Genomic DNA, 20,779 nt, shown 5'->3' with positions numbered 1-20,779 from the left:
AATGTCAAAATTCTCCAAGCCAAGCTTCAACAGTATGTGAACAGTGAACTTCCAGATGTTCAAGCTGGATTTAGAAAAGGCAGAGGAACCAGAGATCAAATTGCCAACATCCACTGGATCATCAAAAAAGCAAGAGAGTTCCAGAAAAATATCTACTTCTGCTTTATTGACTATGCCAAAGCCTTTGATTGTGTGGATCACAATAAACTGTGGAAAATTCTGAAAGAGATGGGAATACCAGACCACCCAACCTGCCTCCTAAGAAATCTGTATGCAGGTCAGGAAGCAACAGTTAGAACTGGACATGGAACAACAGACTGGTTCCAAATCGGGAAAGGAGTATGTCAAGGCTGCAAAATTTCTCCCTGCTTATTTAACTTATACACAGAGTACATCATGTGAAATGCCAGGCTGGATGAAGCACAAGCTGGAATCAAGACTGCCGGGAGAAATATCAATAACGTCAGATATGCAGATGACACCACCCTTATGGCAGAAAGTGAAGAACTAAAGAGCTTCTTGATGAAAGTGAAAGAGGAGAGTGAAAGAGTTGGCTTAAAACTGAACATTCCAAAAATGAAGATCATGGCATCTGGTCCCATCACTTCATGGCAAAAAGATGATGAAGCAATGGATACAGTGACAGACTTTATTATTTTGGGCTCCAAAATCACTGCAGATGGTGACTGCAGCCATGAAATTAAAAGATGCTTATTCCTTGGAAAAAAAGTTATGACCAACCTACACAGCATATTAAAAAGCAGAGACATTTCTTTGCCAACAAAGGCCCTTCTAGTCAAGGCTGTGGTTTTTCCAGTAGTCATGTATGGATGTGAGAGTTGGACTATAAAGAAAGCTGAGCACCAAAGAATTGATGCTTTTTAACTGTGGTGTTGGAGAAAACTCTTGAGAGTCCCTTGGACTGCAAGGAGATCCAATGAGTCCATCCTAAAGGAAATCAGTCCTGAATGTTCATTGGAAGGACTGATGTTGAAGCTGAGACTCCAATACTTTGGCCACCTGATGGGAAGAATGATTCACTTGAAAAGCCCCTGATGCTGGGAAAGACTGAGGGTGGGAGGAGAAGGGGACAACAGAGGATGAGATGGTTTTATGGCATCACAAACTTAATGGACACGAGTTTGAGTAAACTCTGGGAGTTGGTGATGGACAGGGAGGCCTGGTGTGCTGCAGTCCATGGGTTCACAAAGAGTTGAACTTGACTGAGTGACTGAACTGAGCATGTGTCCAATTGAGAGATGATTAGTAAGGTTCTAGACTGCAAAGTCTTTTCACATTTGAATATAGAAAGAAGGAAAGAGAAGAAGAAAGAAAGATGAAGAAGAAAACAGATAAGGAAAATATCATCAACTCCTTTGATAGATGGAATAACAACACTATTAAAAGCTAAAAATTAAGTCTGGATTCAAGATTTCAGCTTCCAAATTTAAGCCTCCCCCATTTATCTCCAAGAAAATTTCAGCAAAGAATTGGTATACTAGAATCAAAGCATATTATATACATTTAATGGTATTTTATAGACATAATAAACTTTAAAATATTTTACAAATCCTATTGCTAAGATGTTATATTAAAAGAACTGAGACAGGGTGAGGCTTCTACAATCACTGGGGCATGAACTTCCACTGAGATTCTGGATGTATGCTACCCTAAGAGGATACAGGTCTCTGCTGAGTTCTGATTGAATGGTGCCATCTCAAGCTCACCTGCCCACAGCACTCTCCCATTTTCCTCTGCCTTCTGATGTATCTGCAACTCTGCTCTCACTCCACTGTACTTTTTGCTGTAAGAGATATAGTCTTTCTTTCTAATGCTGCTCGTTGTTCAGAGTAGCCTTCAAATGGGGAAAAAGTTTTAGTATAATTGCTCATGGTCTCTGGTAGCTCAGACAGTATCCCTGGACTGGGAAGATCCCCTGGAGAGGGAATGACAACCCACTCCAGAATTCTTGCCTGGAGAATTCCAAGAGCAGTGGAGCCTGGCGGGTACAGTCCATGGGTCGAAAAGATTTGGACATGACTGAGTGACTAACACTCCACTATAACACTAAAATTGCTCATATAAAAACTAACATTTTTGCCTCTAGTTGGGGTGGGAAAATCAGTCCTGATTATTCATTGGAAGGACTGATGCTGAAGCTGAAACTCCAATACTTTGACCACCTGATGTGAAGAACCTACTCATTGGAAAAAACCTCGATGCTGGGAAAGTTGAAGATGGGAGGAGAAGGGGATGACAGAGGATGAGATGGTTGGATGGCATCACCAATGCAATGGATGTGAGTTTGAGTAGGCTCCGGGAGTTGGTGATGGACAGGGAAGACTGGCGTGCTGCAGTCCACAGGATCACAAAGAGCTGGACACGACTGAGCGACTGAACTGAACTGGGTGGGAAAGGGGATTGACAGTAAAACAATATGAAGGATCCTGTTTAGGGTGATGGAAGTCTTTGAAAATCAGATATAGTGATGACTGTGCAACTTGGTAAATTTACTCAAAATCATGAAATTGTATACTTAAGGTGGGTAAATTTATGATATGTAAATCATTTCTCAATAAAAGTGTTTCCTGATAAAGAGAAACCTAACAGAAATAACAGAGAAGGCAATGGCACCCCACTCCAGTACTCTTGCCAGGAGAATCCCATGGACGGAGGAGCCTGGTGGGCTACAGTCCATGAGGTCGCTAAGAGTCGGACACGACTGAGCGACTTCACTTTCACTTTTCACTTTCATGCATTGGAGAAGGAAATGGCAACCCACTCCAGTGTTCTTGCCTGGAGAATCCCAGGGACGGGGGAGCCTAGTGGGCTGACGTCTATGGGGTCACACAGAATCGGAAACGACTGAAGTGACTTAGCAGAACAGAAATAAAGGACCTCAATTTATCTGAAAATATGAAAACAAAATGAGAGGCAGAGATTTAAAAACTGAGGACTTTTTTAATTTAGAAAATATTTTTCAAGTAGATAGCTTCCAAAAGAAAAAAAAAAGCTTTGAAACAATACCAGACTATGTGAGGAAAGTTAAATATTTTTTTGTCAACACAAGGAAAATGATTATTTCTGTTTCTGAAATATTCAAATATATCCATTTCCATTATTTCTTTTAATGATAGGGCTTATTTTTTCACATTAACAATTATTTTTATATCTTAAAGAATAGTGAATAAGAACACTGCATTCATTTAAATCCAGAAATTCATTTTCTGCTCGAGCCAAATGTAACTCACTTAATACCTGATTGATATTAAAGGTCATTTCTTTCTTTTTGCCCTCAGCAGTGAGAGCACAGAGTCCTAACCACTGGACTACCAAAGAGTTCCTGCAGGTCATTTTTTAGAAGAAGATAATAATAACAGAAATAAAGTGACCATTTATCAGAGCCTATTTCCATTTTGTGTCATGTATAATGCTAATTATTTTATAGTGCCAAATTTAATCTTTGCAACATGATTAAGTTGATTTATTAAAGCATTCCCATTTTAGGGATAAAGAAATAGTCAAAGAATAGTAGTTTAAAAGTAAGTTCTGAAATTCGTGGCTAATTATTACCAAAGCTGAGAGTTGAACCCAGGCATCATTGAACCCAACACTTTATCTGTTAATCTATGCTTTCCTTAGAAGCTAAGTATGGGGGATGTATTCTCTCACATCTACCTTAAGTCAAGTACAGATACATGACAGTCATATTTCTGAGAAACTGCATTACAAGTAATGAGTTTATATTTTTTGTCTAGTTGGATTGCATCATTGTGAACTTTGAAAACTTGAAGGTGAAACTAATAAATTGCTGTTAGGAATGCATCAGAGAGAATAAAAAATAGGTATGGTGCTAAAAGATAGGGTGATTGTGTGACTTATTGTATAGACTAGAACTCTATTAATAATTTTTCTAAGACAAAAGATGTAAAACAAGACTACGTTGATAAAACTGGGACATGTGTTCACCTTTCTTAAAACTAGAGATAAATACTATGCCACACATAAGAAAGAAGAATGGTACTGTGTCTCAAACTATAACTCAGGCTATTTTGATGTACAATTTCCAGATAAAATAAAAGTAGAAAAGATTATTAGCTATATTATCATTATGCTTAATAATAACTAATTATTACTTAATAATTACATTACATAATAATATAGTATTATTAGTAAAAAGAAGCATAAACTCCCAAAGACCAAGTTGTGAATTCTAGCTATAACTCAGATATCAATTGAAGTCATGGTGGTGGGACGGTTTAGTTGCTAACTAAACTGACTCTTGAAACTCCATGGACTATAGCCCATCAGATTCCTCCCTCTGTCAATAGGATTTCCCAGGCAAGAATACTGGAGTGGGTAGCCATTTACTTCTTCCTTTAGGGGATCTTCTTGACCCAGGGATTGAACCCAAGAGTGACTCAGTTGCAGATAGACAGATAGGTTCTTTTTCATTTTCGTTTATCACAGAATATTGAATACAGTTCCCTGTGTTATACAATAGGGCCTTGTTGTTTATTCATTCTATATATAATAGTTTGCATCTGCTAATCCCAAACTCCCAATCCAACACCCTGCCACACCCACTCCTCTTTGGCAACCACAAGTCTTTTTCTCTGTGGCTGTGAGTCTGTTTCTGTTTTGTAAATAAGTTCCACATATAAGTGATATCATATATTTGTCTTTCTCTTTCTGACTTACTTCATTTAGTATGATAACCTCTAGGGCCATCCATGTTGCTGATGTAAATAGCACTATTTCATTCTTTATTTTTTTTTTAACCACTGAGTAATATTTTATTCTATCATGTCAGTGTACACACACACACACACACACACACACACAATCTTTATCCATTTACCTGTCAATGGACACTTATGTTGTTTCTAAGTCTTGGCCATTGTAAATAGTGCTGCTATGAACACAGGAGTGTATGTGTCTTTTCAAATTATATTATCTCCAGATATATTCCCAGGGGTGGATGGCTGGGATCTTATGGTAACACTTTTTTCAGTTTTTTGAGGAACCTCCATATTGTTATTCATAGTGACTGCACCAATTTTTAGTCCCACCTACAGTGTAGAAAGTTTCTCCATACCCTCTCCAGCATTTTTACTTATAGATTTTTTTAAAATAATAGCCATTCTGAGCAGTGTGAAGTGATACCTCATCATAGTTTTGATTTGCATTTCTCTAATAATGATATTGAGCATCTTTTCATGTACCTATTGGACATCTGTATGTCTTCCCTGGGAATATGTTTTGTTTCCGTAGTTTGTTGCTTTGTTATTGAGTGGTATGAGCTGTTTATATATTTTGTAAATTCAACCCTTGTTGGTTACATCATTAACAAATATTTTTTCCAGTCTGTAGTTTGTCTTTTCATTTTGTTTATTGTTTCCTTTGTTGTGCAAAAGCTTATACATTTGACTAGGTCCCATTTGTTTATTTTTGCTTTTATTTCTACTGCTTTGGGAGACTGACTTAAGAATATATTGATATAATTTATGTCAGAGAATGTTTTGCCTAAGCTCTCTTATAGGAGTTTTATGGTGTCATGTCTTACATTTAAGTCTTTAAGCTCATTTTGAATTTATTTTTGTGTATGGTGTGAGGATGTGTTTCAACTTCATTGATTCACAGGCAGCTGTCCAACTTTCCCAACACCACTTGCTGAGGAGACTGTCTTTTCCTCATTGTGTATTTTTGCCTCCTCTGTCAAAGGTTAATTGACTGCACGTGTATAGGTTTACTTTTGGGCTCTTTCTTCTATCCCATTGATCCATGTCTGTTTTTGTGCTGATACCGGACTATTTTTTAAATTGTACTCATGACTAACATTTAAGTCACCATGCTATTTTGATTATTATAGTTTTATAGTACTGTCTAAAGTCTGGAAGGATTATGCCTCCTGCTTTGTTCTTTTTCAAGATTGCTTTGGTAATTCTGGATCTTTTCAAAATAATTATTTATCTCTGCACTGGAAACCAAGCAAACAGAGAACTCATTTACCTTAGTTTTTACCAAAGTAAGCTAACAAACACAAATATCAAACATGCAAACACACACATACACACACACACACACACACACTATTAATAACAGTTGTTTTTATGTAGAGCAGATATTGAAAACAGATGAGCTGAAAGGGATTTACAGGAGAATATAAGGTAAAAATTAGATATAAATACAAATCTAGACTTGAGTTGTGCTGCTTGCTCCTTGTATGATTTTGGTCACACACTTGCATTATAAAATGTTAGCTATAAGGAGTTAATGAGATAATGCATATTTCATTAGCATAACAACTGGACACAAAGTAAGAGCCCAATAAATATTACTTATCAATATTATTACATTATAGTTAAGTAAGAAAACAGAGATTAAAATCTAATCTCTATTCATAAAATCCTTTAGCCTACTTGTGATGATACAAGACCATCTTTCCTTTTTTCACTATCTGCTCACCCTAATCTGCTCTTTTCTTTTCCTTGTCTGCACTAAAGAGGAACAACAACAAATTCCCTATTGTCTTCAGCATCTACCCACAAACAAAATTATGAAATTTCTGTTGTTCATTCTAAGATTCAAGAGGTTGAGATTCTGAGGCTAAGAAGGACATACATACTTGTGAGCCCCTGATTAAGTGTGCAGACAGAACCATCCTGGTTTATTTGTAGAGAATTTAGAAAAGGGTTTCTTTCTTCCAGTTCTATAATCTCTCTTTCTTCAAAGAAAGATTCCCAGATTGATGTGAGCAAGATTCATGTTCACCTAAAGATTTCAATCAACTGTTGTGATAACTCCTTCTATGATTGCACATTAAGAAGAAAAAGGCAGCTAAAGGATAATATATTTTAGTAAATTTATTCCCTGTTGACTATACCTAAAGAGCACCATACCAGAATAGATTTATACCTAATAGTAGATTTGGGGAGATTGAGTTATTGACTCTAAGCCTACTTGGGAACTCAGACCACTTTAAGATTTTAATGAATATATCAACAAAAAGAACATACTAATATGAATACATGCTCATATAGATAAATGAATACATCCATAGATCATATCTACTTAAACATTTTCACAGGCTACACACACACACACACACACACACACACACACAAATATTCTTTTTTAGGTGATTCAAAGAATACCTGGAACTCATGAGAGCTCATAAACATTAACCTAAAACCCCTGATCAAAAATAAATCCAGAAACGACCAATGGTAAGTTCTGGTCTCTCAATATCATAGTATATACTATACAGAAAACAGCTTGAGGCCATTTTTTTACATGTCTGGATATTGATGCAAGCAGGTACATATTTTAAGTTCAGAATAGTGTGCACATTCAGTCATTAATAAATATTTTCAACAGGATATTCTAACAGCCACTTAATGATTAGGCAAAATGATATAAGGATGTACTGTCGACACTTTTGTTCTCCACCAATAACTGGATATATTTGTTGTGAGGTTAGATCAAAACTTTTGTGGGCAGTGCTGCAATATTATATAACAACACAATGTAACTTTTGAGCCCAGTGCACTTGCCTTCAAATCCTAGCTCTGCCGCTTGGTAATTATGAGGACGAAGCTCAACAATTCACTTTCATGCAATGGAGAACGAAATGGCAACACACTCCAGTGTTCTTGCCTGGAGAATCCCAGGGACGGGGGAGCCTGGTGGGCTGCCATCTATGGGGTCGCACAGAGTTGGACACAACTGAAGAGACTTAGCAGCAGCAGCAGCAGCAAGCTCAACAATTTAACCCCACTCAGCTTCAGTATCTTATTTGAAATATTGAGGACATGAGATCTATGCCATAATACTATGATAAAGAAATGGCCTATATAAAAATTGATTGTCCTGTACCTGGCACATAATGAAGTGCTCAATAAATGACCATTAGTTTTAAATACAAGCTGCTAAATACTTCAGATCAGATCAGTCGCTCAGTCGTATCTGACTCTTTGCGACCCCATGAATCGCAGCACGCCAGGCCTCCCTGTCCGTCACCAACTCCCGGAGTTCACTCAGACTCACGTCCATCGAGTCAGTGATGCCATCCAGTCAACTCATCCTCTGTTGTCCCCTTCTCCTCTTGCTCCCAATCCCTCCCAGCATCAGAGTCTTTTCCAATGAGTCAAGTCTTCGCGTGAGGTGGCCAAAGTACTGGAGTTTCAGCCTTAGCATCATTCTTTCCAAAGAAATCCCAGGGCTGATCCCCTTCAGAATGGACTGGTTGGATCTCCTTGCAGTCCAAGGGACTCTCAAGAGTCTTCTCCAACACCACAGTTCAAAAGCATCAATTCTTTGGCGCGGACATTGTAAATAATTACAATGTATATTATTATGATTATAAAACATAAACATGTGTATAAGTAATATATATTATCCATTCCCTTCTCCAGGGGATCTCCCTGACCCAGGGATCAAACCTAGGTCTCCTGCATTGTAGGTGAATCTTTACTGAGTGAACCACGAGCAAAAACCCATAAGTAATATATATTATTACAATTATAAACAAACAAAAAAATTTTTCTTCAACGCTCTTAAGGAAAAACTACTCAGCCTTGTTCTGATGAATGCAGCCAGTTGTGGAATTAAGGCAATGATTGGAGAAGCTTGGTCAAGAAAGCAGGCAAGAAGAGTGATTCAGAACAAATCACTGAGTCCAAACTACATGTAGGTAAATACATACACCTCGAGGGTCAGGGAAAACTAAGGGTCAGAGCTGAACAGACTCTGAAAAAATAGACATATGAGGGTACCAGAAGGCAGGACAAGAAGCTAGTTTCGATGGCAGCTGGGAAAGAACATTTTGAGCAAGTTGGAAATAACAAGGCAAAGCCAAGAGAAGAATAGATTTGAAGTGGCAATAATACAAATTGTCTTGATTACTGAACAATCTTTTCTTTAGTCAGAGAGCTTTTCTGTGCTCCCTGGTAAGGTTCGTTCATCCCCGTGTATGGCCTGAAGTTGGAAGCCTGGAATCTGCAGTAGCAGGGCTGATGAGAAGGACAGAGGACGGGTGACAGGCCACAGCAGCAGGGGGGTGGTGACGCATGCTGCGAGGCCATCAGGCTCCCTTTGTAATCACTAGTTATGTATTCTATGGTTTCTCTCCTGCCTTCAAGTATTTCCTCAGGAACTCTTCACTCCTAAAGGCATTTATTTCAGTTACCTTCTCGCTTTAGAGTCAACTCAGAATATCGATGCTGAAATCATTCTATTTTGCTTTAATCAGCACTCAAAATGAATAGGACATATCTTTTGAATTTCAAAGTTGTGGGTGAGAATGCGAGGTAGGACATAAATCCTAAATGTGACGAAGTGTTGTGTTTAATTTTACTAAAATATATCCTACTTGTAATAGCATTTTGTAGGGACATTTGGATAATTTTAATATATTTTGAGAGTACAAAAGCATAAAAATGGATCAAATAAAAGCTAGTTAGTTTATCATAGAAATAGAATGTTATTTTTAGAGAAAGGAAAGTAATAATATAATTCAGTTTGATATTTTGTACTCATTTCCTTCACTAATTATTTTTCTGACTGCTATTCCACTAATTTTTCAGAGAACTCATTATTCCATGTGTAGTATACTTTAATGCAGACTCCAGGTCTAGAAATGAAATGATGGAAAAAGCAATCACCTTGAAGTCAGAGGAACTGCTTTCAAGTTCAAGCTTTACCACTTGTTGATGCCTGATCACAGACATTTCACTTAGCCTCTTTGCTCTCCGGCAGTTGGTGATGGATAGGGAGGCCTGGCGTGCTGCAGTTCATGGGGTCGCAAACAGTCAGACACGACTGAGCGACTGAACTGAACTAAACTTTGCTTTTCAGTTTGCCACATATAAAATAAAGAAAAATCATTCAACTGATATTTTTAGATTCTTTCTAGCTTAAAGAAAGGAGGAAGAAGTGGAGGAGAAAAGTAAATAGTTAATATTTTCTAAATCATTTAATTGCCTATTTATTGCCTAGTATTATAGTTCTTTAACCATACTATCTTTTTCTCCAAAAAGGAATTTTTGTTTTCTGATATATGCAACTACCACTATTTCAAAGTTTTCTCATATTAAAAAAAATTATGGTGGAGTTGGACACTCTGTTATGGCTGATAAATCTGAGCCTGAAATACAAAATAATTCACCAAAGGTGACATGACTAAATCCCATCAATAATCATATGTATAACTAGGTTTTATGTGTATCAATTATTACAAATATTCACCTCACCATATCTAATAGAAGATACATAAAGTACATATGTCATTCCACATATTTCAATGTAATTTCAAAAGTCTACTTATTATGTTAAAGAAAGTATTTTGCATTTGTTTTAGCAGTATTTTTCCTGTAAAGTCAGAAAATTGAATGCAGGAAATAAATGATCAACCAGTTAGTGTGTTGTTTTTTTTTTTTTTTTCAGTCTTACTCATAATTTCCCTAGCTGTCATCTCATATAACCATACTATACCTGTAAATTAAACTCTTCTTTTATCAAACTCAGTTGGGGGTTATTATAGCAGCTTTAGTGCCTCTCTAAAAATGGGACTGAATGTGGATTTATATCACAAATGGAAAAATCTGAGAGTGAAGGACATTTTCCATGTGGCACTCTCATAAAACTATCACTTTTAACAAACAACTTGAATTCAGGAGGTATTTGCAAAAATCTTTTAAACACATTCACGGTCTTAGGAGGAAGTGCTAATATGGAGTCTGTCTGCTCCACTGCAGCTGCTTGATTTATGAAAGCATAAACAACCCTGACTCATTCTAGGGAAGTCATAATTACCATATGGAGTGTTAAATGTACAGACACTTCATAAGGACCAGTGCAGTAGCTTAAATTATAGTCATTATGCTAACCCCACTCCCAAATCTTGCTTTAACGCCTGTTGGAAAAAAAAAAAGTCCCCTACTCAATACCTTTCACAATCAACTCCATTGCATCTTGAAAATAAAGGTACATGAAGACACTTTATAAAAGAGGCAAGCTGATTGGCAAAGTAAGATTCAACTGGCTACTTCCTCAAAGGTTTGATAACAGCATTCTTAGGAGACCTATTGTAGGCTGTGCATTATGCTGCACAGTGTGTCTGCTGGTATAAATATTATATGGCCAGGTCATATATATTAAAGGTTGCATAGTGTAGTGGCAGAGGCAAACAATGAAACATGAAATAACTGTGTTCCAATCATTTGAAGTATGTTCTAGTGAAATTGTTGTAAGTGCTGTGTTCCTAATAAAATCAATAGTGAAAATCCTATTATACATGTAATGGGGGAGGGGGAAGCTAGTAAGCAAGCTTTTTCTTACCTATAATCCAAAGAAGTGTTTATTTGCCTTACTTTTTTTTCCAGCAGTTGTCCAACTGGCCACTTGGTATCTTAAAAGTCATTATTTCCTCTTATCCAGACTCAATTGTTTACTGGAGTACACATCTGAACAAATCTCAAAGAATATTGGCTATTCTATTAAAATGTCCTAGAACCAATGGGAAACCAGAAGTAGTTTTTAAAAAATACCAGAAAACACTAACCTACTGCTTAATGGAGCCTATTATACAGAGTGAAGTAAGCCAGAAAGAAAAACACCAATACAGTATACTAACGCATATATATGGAATTTAGAAAGATGCTAACAATAACCCTGTGTATGAGACGCAAAAGAGACACTGATGTATAGATCAGCCTTATGGACTCTGTGGGAGAGGGAGAGGGTGGGAAGATTTGGGAGAATGGCATTGAAACATGTTTAATATCATGTATGAAACGAGTTGCCAGTCCAGGTTCGATGCACGATACTGGATGCTTGGGGCTGGTGTACTGGGACGACCCAGAGGGATGGTATGGGGAGGGAGGAGGGAGGAGGGCTCAGGATGGGGAACACATGTATACCTGTGGTGGATTCATTTTGATATTTGGCAAAACTAATACAACTTGTAAAATTTAAAAATAAAATTAAATTAAAAAAAAAAACAAAAAACAAAAAACAACACTAACCTACTGCTTAATGTGTGCCAAGAACCCTCTAAAAGTTCTAAATGTACATTTATACAATATGGATTTCAGCCTAACCAACTCTATGTGAGGCACTGTCATTATTCCTATTTTTGCAGTTGGGTAAATGGAAGCACAGAGAGCACTTAACTAATTTGCCTAAAATCACATGTAATAGAGTCAGAATTCTAGGATCTCCAATTTGCACTACCGTAATTCTGAAACAACAAAATATCAGACATAAGTTTTAAGAAGATATTACAGCAACAATGTGTAACACGTATTAAATATGCACAAAACGACAGGAGGCTCCTAACTACAGCCGTATTCCACTAAAGCAATGCATATCAGTTCAGTTCAGTTCAGTCGCTCAGTCATGTCTGACTCTTTGCAACCCCAAGAACCACAGCATGCCAGGCCTCCCTATCCATCACCAACTCCCAGAGTCCACCAAAACCCATGTCCATTGAGTCGGTGATGTCATCCAACCATCTCATCCTCTGTCGTCCCCTTCTCCTCCTGCCCTCAATCTTTCCCTGCGTAAGAAAGGACATAAAAGTGATTTTGAAGAATTCAGTGACTAATTGGATGAGAGGGGAAAGAACTGGAATATTGGCAAGGATTTCAGCTTTAGAAACCAGGAAGATGTCTCAAAAGCAGTAGAGGTGAAAGTAAGAAAGGAAGAAAGACAAAAATGAAACTTCTGGTCACCAGAGACAAGCTGTATAGTAAGCTCATGTTCTGTACACAAAGCACAATTAGCCATGTTTTATAAATCAGTCATCATTATAGGTTCTCTTCCTTCAGTGGTTGGGCATTTATTAGAAACAAGTCTCACAAAACATTTTCAGGAATATCCTATTCCTTGGGAACATTTTGAAATTGCATTTGTAAGTATATATTTAACCGTCAGGAACTTTGCTAACATTAGGGTATTAATATTTAACATTCTTTAGGCTAAATATTCAATGGGGAAGGGTCTACATGGCTAGTTGTCTTGTGACATAAGCCATCGTATCCTTGTTCAATGCCTATACACGAAGTCATTTGGTTTTGGCTGGAAATTATCTGGCTATCCAAGAAGCAAGAATAAGTGAATCACAAAGGTGGAAAAACCAGCCATAGGAACACAAAACACCAACCAGGTAGCCAGGAGGTCTGCGAATGCCTGCTAGCACGTTTTCTTCCAGTTGGTATATAACATCTGTTTCTACGGTGAAAGGGTGTGAAGAAAATGACACAAGTGGTAAGCACTGACATATGCAGGGGAAAGGAAGTGATTTATTTTATATTAAGATTGTTACTGTTGCAAAAATAAAAAGCACACCCTGAATATGTCTCTGTAAGACTTGTATAATATGTGTGTGTTTAAGAGAAAGATTGTATATTTTTATTAAATCATAACACAAAAATACAGGGCTCTGAAAATCTAATTAGCACAATGAATAAAAACAGGAGACCTATAAAAATTATTTTCTGAAATAAGGGTAGGATTCTAGCAAGAGTTTAGAAATATGAAGGAAGGGAGGTAACCCTAAAAAAGTATAAATTACATTACTCACTTGCATCAACTAGAAATATTATATGTGAAAAAATGAATCAAAATTTACTAAGAAAAGTCGAATGAAAATATTTGAAAAGAAATATTGACTATATATCATCAGTTATGATGCTTTCTTAGTCGCTTAGTTGTGTCCAACTCTTTGTTGACCCCATGGCCTATAGCCCACCAGGCTCCTCTGTCCACGGGATTCTCTAGGCAAGAACTGGAGTGAGTTTCCATTTCCTTCTCCAGGGGATCTTCCCAACCCAGGGATTGAACCAGTGTCTCCTATGTCTCCTGAATTGCAGGAGGATTCTTTCCCACTGAGCCATTAGGAAAGCCCATATAGTATCAGTAAATTTAATAACAATTGATTAAATTAGGCAATAAAATCTTTAGCTATTGATATTACTGAAAATAAAAACATTTCTGGCTGAAGTCAGTATCAATTATATTGGCCTCATAGAATTAGTTTATGGAAAACAGGAAAAGTCAGGTAACCTAAGATAAAGACTGACCATTCACCTAGAATGGACTCTTAAGTGTCAGCCAGTTTAAATCCCATTTTTACAAATAGAAATTGCATATGCCATATGGAGTTGAAGTGACTTTCCACAGATCATGTGGCTGGAATTATTAAGAAGGAAGGTCAGTTTGTAGAACTTTAGCAACTGAAAATGTAGAACTTTCTTTGGAACTATGGTAAGAAGTGAGAAGAGGGATGCAGTGTTGTCATGGTTCCAGAATGGAAGAGAATTGGGTGAAAAATTATTCATGGGTTCAAGGCAAGGCAATAATTCACTTACAATAAAGGTATGGAGAGTTTCTTAGGTCATAGAATATAAAAAGGACCACAGAACAAAATGATAAGTCATCAAAAAACAAATGTGATGTTAGTTACTAATTTATTAAAATTCTTCTAATAAGTAACAAGCTATTCTGAAATCTGGGGAACCACTGACTCAACAGTACAACTTAACTGGGTAGATACAAAATGGTAGCCAAGTAGGTAACCACAGTTTTACTTTTCTTTCTGAATAAAAAAGACAACAATAAGAGATCAAGTTGCATATTTGAAATAAAACATCAGTGATACATTATTTTTAAATATCTGGAAAAAGTATTCATCTGGCAGAGGTAAGAGAGAGGCAAGGATAAGGGGAAAATTCTTCCTTTGAAGGGGTCACTTCAAAGTCAGAAAACATTGATGTGAAGAGACATAAGTGGTGTGTGCAAAAGAAAGTTATTTAAATCATTTCTTCTTTCATAATTTCTCAGTTATTTATACAGCAAAACATGGAGGGAAAAAAAATCCTACTGTTAAATTTGATAAGATGGAACATTTTGAATAGGATAGGCACTCCAACCTTGCCAGCCTTCTCTACGCTCCACCGCACCACTTGGCCATCAATACTATAGCCCCCTGCTTACATTTGCCTTATCAGCTCTTCATGTCTTTGACCCACTGTTCCTAACAGGACCACATCTCAGTTATCATGATATATAGCTTACAGTCAGGATCTCACAATGTTAAATTACTGAAAGTACTATTTTTTGTCATGGGAATAATCCTATTATATAACACAGATGCGATAATGATAGTTGTCACACATTTGTGCCAAAGGAGAAAAGATGGTATTGTCACACAGGAAGATGCAAAAGAGAAAAGTTACTCAAGTGCTGTCTTCAGAATATCATTGCCAAACCTTAAGCAAGTGCTTTCAAGGTAGGGAAAATAAATGGAAAGCAGATTTTTTTCTCTCCCTAACAAAATTGCCCGTGGGTAAGGCAAAGGTTCAGGAAAACAGGAGGTTTCTAATATATTAACCACTCCTTCAATGTCTGGCAGCAATTAAGAAAATAAACAGGATCTAGAGTCAAATTAGCAGCAATTAAACTTTCCTGCAAATGCATTTATACCAGTAACTAGTGGGGTAACATCTGGAAAATTATTCACATAAATGATGTCTAGTATTTCTGATATTCTCAAAGAAAACAAACAAAAACTTAAAAACAAAAATGGGTAGAAGGTATGACTTTTGTACCAAAAGAGAACTAATTCTGACTTTTGCTACAATTTTTAAACAAAAGCCAGATCAAACTTGTTTAAATGCTTAAAAGGTACAATTACCTTTTTAGTCTATTTTTGCAGGCAAAGAGCTATTTCTAAATATGGACTAAAACATAGAAATTCAAGAAGTCATGTTTAAGACAGATTCAAGACTCTTATAAAACTAAAAGTGAAGTGAGGATATTGCACCTAATATTATATATATTTGGAAAACTTGACAGAGATAGTATTTGAAATTATACAAAATCCTTAATATTTCAACAATTTAACAAATATACAGATGCCATTTTTCTAAAATAAAGAATCCACTGTAATAAAATACTTTCCCTTTTGTTTACCTCAGCTGCATGTTAGGAATCCAAGTTATGAATTTTGTTGTATTAAAAAACTTACTGTAAATAATTTTTTTAAGTTGAGAAAGCATTTCTTTATAGAAATCACAGTAACAGTAGTTTGATTTCCAGAGTCCTTGATGATTTCTTTAAGAAAATATATGGTATAAGTATCAGCCCAGAAAATATAGTAACAGTTGCATTATTTCAACTATATCTAACCAATATATATATACATGTTTTTTACCTGAAAAATGCATTCCAAAGTCTAATTTAGGAGTGTGTATGTGTGCACAACAAAGCCATCTATAGGAAAACCTTTTCTTTTCACAAAACACTCCCACTAGGGCTTCCCTGACATCCACTGGTTAAGATGTCACGCTTCAACTGCAGGGGGTGTGGGTTCAATCTTTGGTTGGAGAACTAAGATCCAGCATGCCTCATGGCCAAATAAAAAAGATTCATGTTTAAAAAAACACTCCCCCTTACCTCCCCTCAGAAAAATACCCTTAAGTAAGGACTTTATCAGTAAATTTATCCTCAAAAAAAGAAGACAGTTACTCTTCTACTGAAGTGAAAATTGGAAGGAGATAAGAGAAAATGAGGGAATCATTTTGGCTCAGGCAATTGTCTGTTCAAACAAGCCTATTTAGCTCCCAATAGGTAAACACCCCAGGGCAGGCATTATGTTACTCAGGGGAAACAATGATAAATTAACTAGGGAACAGGACTTCCAGGAGTCTATTCTAGTCCAGGAATAGGAAGGGCATGTGCATAAATTCTATGATATAATGTCATGCCAGGTAGTTCGGCTGGATAGTGAAGCACCTTAGATACTGTGCCAAAGAAACTGAAGTTTACTCTCTGGATATCTGGAGCCATCAAAAGTCTAATGTGTGTTTGTTTGGTGGGCAGTGAAGTGACACGAGGTAGTCTTCAAGAAAAGTACTTGAAAAACCCAAACACAATGAATTGCAAAGGCTGAGGGTGATCACTGAGAAAAAAATGATGTTAGGCAACCAATCCTAAAATGTTGACACCATATAGGGCAAAAAAGACTGCATAGCATTAGATTTTGGACTTGGGAAAAAATGTTTAAAATACTTGACTGGTTAAAGATTGAACTAATTGATGGTGGAGAGCCAAAAAGAGCAATAAGTTAAATAAGCTCTCAAGTTAAGCACAGATACATAGGAGAATGGAGTTATAACAAGTTGATTTGGCTGGGAAAATGAGGTATTTCATTATGTACGTATTTAACTTGCAATGCTAGCAAAATAGTAAAATAGTGTTGATGATAATTAAGGGAGTTTTAGTTAAATCTTTGGGCTTCCCAGGTGGTTCAGTGGTAAAGAATCTGCCTGCCAATGCAGGAGATGTGGGTTCAATCCCTGGGTCAAGAAGATCCCCTGGAGGAGGAAATAGCAACCCACTCCAATACTCTGGCCTGGAGAATCCCATGGACAGAGGAGCCTGGTGGCCTATAGTACAAAGGACTGCAGAGTCAGACACCCCTGAGCCACAAAGTTCACAGGGTTATGCAGGTATGTTTGGGAGTAAGGATGAAAGGGATTTGGGGAATATTGAGAAAGTAGCATAAGGAGTCTGTTTAAACAATGAAGATTGAGAAATGAGAGTTAGGGGGATAAAGTAAGGTGGAGCTTTGGAAAGAAATGTCACAAGTTTGCTCAACCTTAACTTAAATTTCATTAGATTCCTTTGCACTTCTTTAAATCTTTCACTGTTAGGTATGTTCACCTTTTCTGTATTTCACAAATTTTTCTGAGGTCAGGAATTCCATTTCATCAATGTATCAGTTTAAACAGTCAATAGTTCCCTTATATATTATTGTGTTTTTCAAATATAACTTGGAACTTTAAAAGCCTTTAGCTAATGAAAAGTCACATACAGTAATTTTGAAATTCTACCAAAAAAAAATCTATGCCAATATATGCAAAATATTCCTACAGGTTACCAAAGCCACATTTAATAAAAATGTAAATCCAGTAAAACTTTCTAATAATTCTGCTTAATTAAAATTTTACCCATGTATAATGAATTATAAGGAAATATCCCCTTATTTCTTCTTACCAGCACCTACATGGCATGGCTCTCTCCTCACCTCTGCCCCACTGTTACCTTATTAATAAGTTATTTGTGTTTCTGACAAGGTAAATGAAAGCCAAGTTTTCATGTTATTCTGCCCTCCTTCTCACCCTTAACCTGAACTTGGCATTATGACAGTTGAGAAAGAGCAGATGACGTCAGCTCTTCTTTGAGGTTTTGAGGCCCTTCCTTTCAATTTCCTCTGGTGTTTCACCCATCTTTGGTTACCTTCTTTGGCTCCTGATGGAAGGTAACTGACATGATAGAATGAATGAATTATATAAGAGGTTTAACTTGAATCTTTAAAACCCATGCTTGCACTTCGTAAATTTCAGAGCAACATGGGTACTTTGAGTGTTCAGCACTAGAGATTTTGATGTGAGGACCAAAAACATCACATATTTGGAATCTTCACAGTACCTTTTGTTTGTGTATCTTTTCATTTTTTATTGTTATTTATTTTTTTTATTTTTTTAATCCAGTCACATTTTTATTGGACTATGATAGCTTTACAATGTTATGTTAATTTCAGCTGCTGTTGTTTTTCAGTCACTAAGTCATGTCTGACCGACTCTTTGTGACCCTATGGACTGCAGCATGCCAGGTTTCCCTGTCCTTCACCATCATGCAGAACTTGCTCAAACTCATATCCACTGAGTCAGCGATGCCATCCAACTATCTCATCCTCTATCGTCCCCTTCTCCTCCTGCCTTCATTCTTTCCCAGCATCAGAGTCGTTTCCAGTGAGTCAGTTCTTCACATCAGGTGGCCACAGTATTGGAATTTCAGCTTCAGTATCAGTCTTTCCAATGAATATTCAGGGTTCATATCCTTTAGGATTGACTGGTTTGATCTCCTTGCTGTCCAAGGGACTCTCAAGAGTCATCTCCACCACCAGAGTTCGAAGCATCAATTCTTTGGCGCTCAGCCTTCTTTACGGTCCAACTCTCACATTTGTATATAACTACTGGAAAAACCATAGGTTTGACTAGACAGACCTTTGTCAGCAAAGTTTCAGCTGTAGAACAACATGAATCAACCATCTGTATACATATATACCCTCCCTCTTCAGCCTGTCTTTTCTTTGAGTTAATCTCCTTTTCATCTGCCTATGTGGAAAATCCACTAGGACATATATTTGAAGTGGAAATTTGTTCTCTCTAATCTTCAGAGTGATCTGTATTTCCCAAAACTGTTGTCCAAGCCCTCTGTTATCAACACGGATCAAGTACTTCCCCCTAAAAGCTTCCATTTCCTCAAATTTGATTATTTTAGGGCCTAAGTAACTGCTGTAATTTTAATGGCACATGTTCTTCTACGCAAGCCATATTCTTGTATCAGAAAACTTGACTACTCTTACTTGGAGATTCTCCTAACCTCTGTAAATGGATAGTATTTGTAAACTTTAAGATGATGTTTACATTAGACCTAATTCTCCTTTACTTAAAGGAAAAAGACATCTGGCCATTAACTTTTTCTTTTTTTGCTTTTTAAAAATTTTTTTTAGGTGGAACTATTTTTTTTTAATTTTATTTTATTTTTAAACTTTACAATATTGTATTAGCTTTGCCAAATATCAAAATGAATCCGCCACAGGTATACCTGTGTTCCCATCCTGAACCCTCCTCCCTCTTCCCTCCCCTACCCTCCCTCTGGGTCGTCCCAGTGCACCAGCCCCAAGCATCCAGTATCGTGCATCGAACCTGGACTGGCGACTCGTTTCATACATGATATTATACATGTTTCAATGCCATTCTCCCAAATCTCCCCATCCTCTCCCTTTCCCACAGAGTCCATTAACTTTTGTTGTTGTCTTTTTTTCCCTACGTGGATTGTCACAAGACTGCAATATCAAATCTTATGGATAAAGATGATTCAGTGCCTCACTGAGTTTTTCTTTTTTTCCACATCTCAAAATATCAGCAATAGTGAGAATCCTATTGGAAAAACAGTGCCAATAGACTTGCTCAACACAGGATTGACCAAAACCTTCAGTTTGTAAAAAATGTAATATCAGTGAAGTACAATAAAGTAATGCACCATAATGTGAAATGTGCCTGTATTCTTTCTGCTGTCTTAAGAGAGATACAGTGGCCATATTTTAATCATCTGGAGCCCATACATTTTGCTGTGTCTAAAAGAATTCTCCATCTATTTAGACAAAGAATATCTCCCATGACTGAGGTCTAAAATGCTGGATACTTTTGTAAACTCCTACGCAGTTGAAGTGTAGATGTATGAAATGAGTAGTCAAACAGATGTTCTCAGTACGGACTTCAACATTGAGACAAGTAAAGCAAGGAAAACAAGGGGCTGATGAACTCCCTCTGCTGAAATAGTAGTGGCAGTCCTGACATAACTGTTATGTGGTTCTGGAAGCAACGTCCAAAGTCCCTCCAATGACAATGGATTCACAGAGAAAGCTGTGGACTTCTGTCCGATTGTGGTGAGAATGGTGTCTTCACAGGGCGCATTTGGAGATCCAATCTTGAGTGTGTGTAAGATACCAGACAAACAGGAAAGCTAAGAGATGGTCCAAGAATAAACAAGTCACATGAGCCATGCAACTTTTTACCTCAGTCCAGATGCAGTGCTTTTTCTTTGCCAAGAAGGTCCCCCAGACATCTTTAGTCTTAGACTCTTCCACAAGCTGTAGAGCTGACTGGAGTGTGGTACGAGCCACCATCGACTCCATCAAGCATTG

General features: G+C 37.0%; 1 protein-coding gene across 3 annotated transcripts in view; it reads right to left on the bottom strand.

Moving 5' to 3' along the window:
• LOC147361797 (uncharacterized) overlaps positions 1-20,779 on the bottom strand; it is a 331,684-nt gene that overhangs the window by 24,047 nt on the left and 286,858 nt on the right. For all 3 annotated transcript variants that reach the window (XM_086330162.1, XM_086330161.1, XM_086330167.1), the window contains one exon: positions 1-20,779. This exon is cut by the window's left edge and continues 24,047 nt beyond it. The gene's annotated coding sequence lies outside the window, so the exon portion shown is untranslated.

This window comes from Bos grunniens, chromosome 12 (genome assembly GCF_055505025.1).
Source record: "Bos grunniens cultivar Pamir isolate PY7600 chromosome 12, Bosgru_T2T1.0, whole genome shotgun sequence".
Lineage (NCBI taxonomy): Eukaryota > Metazoa > Chordata > Mammalia > Artiodactyla > Bovidae > Bos > Bos grunniens.
The sequence above is the reverse complement of the archived record's forward strand: the minus strand, read 5'-3'. Positions and strand labels throughout refer to the sequence as shown.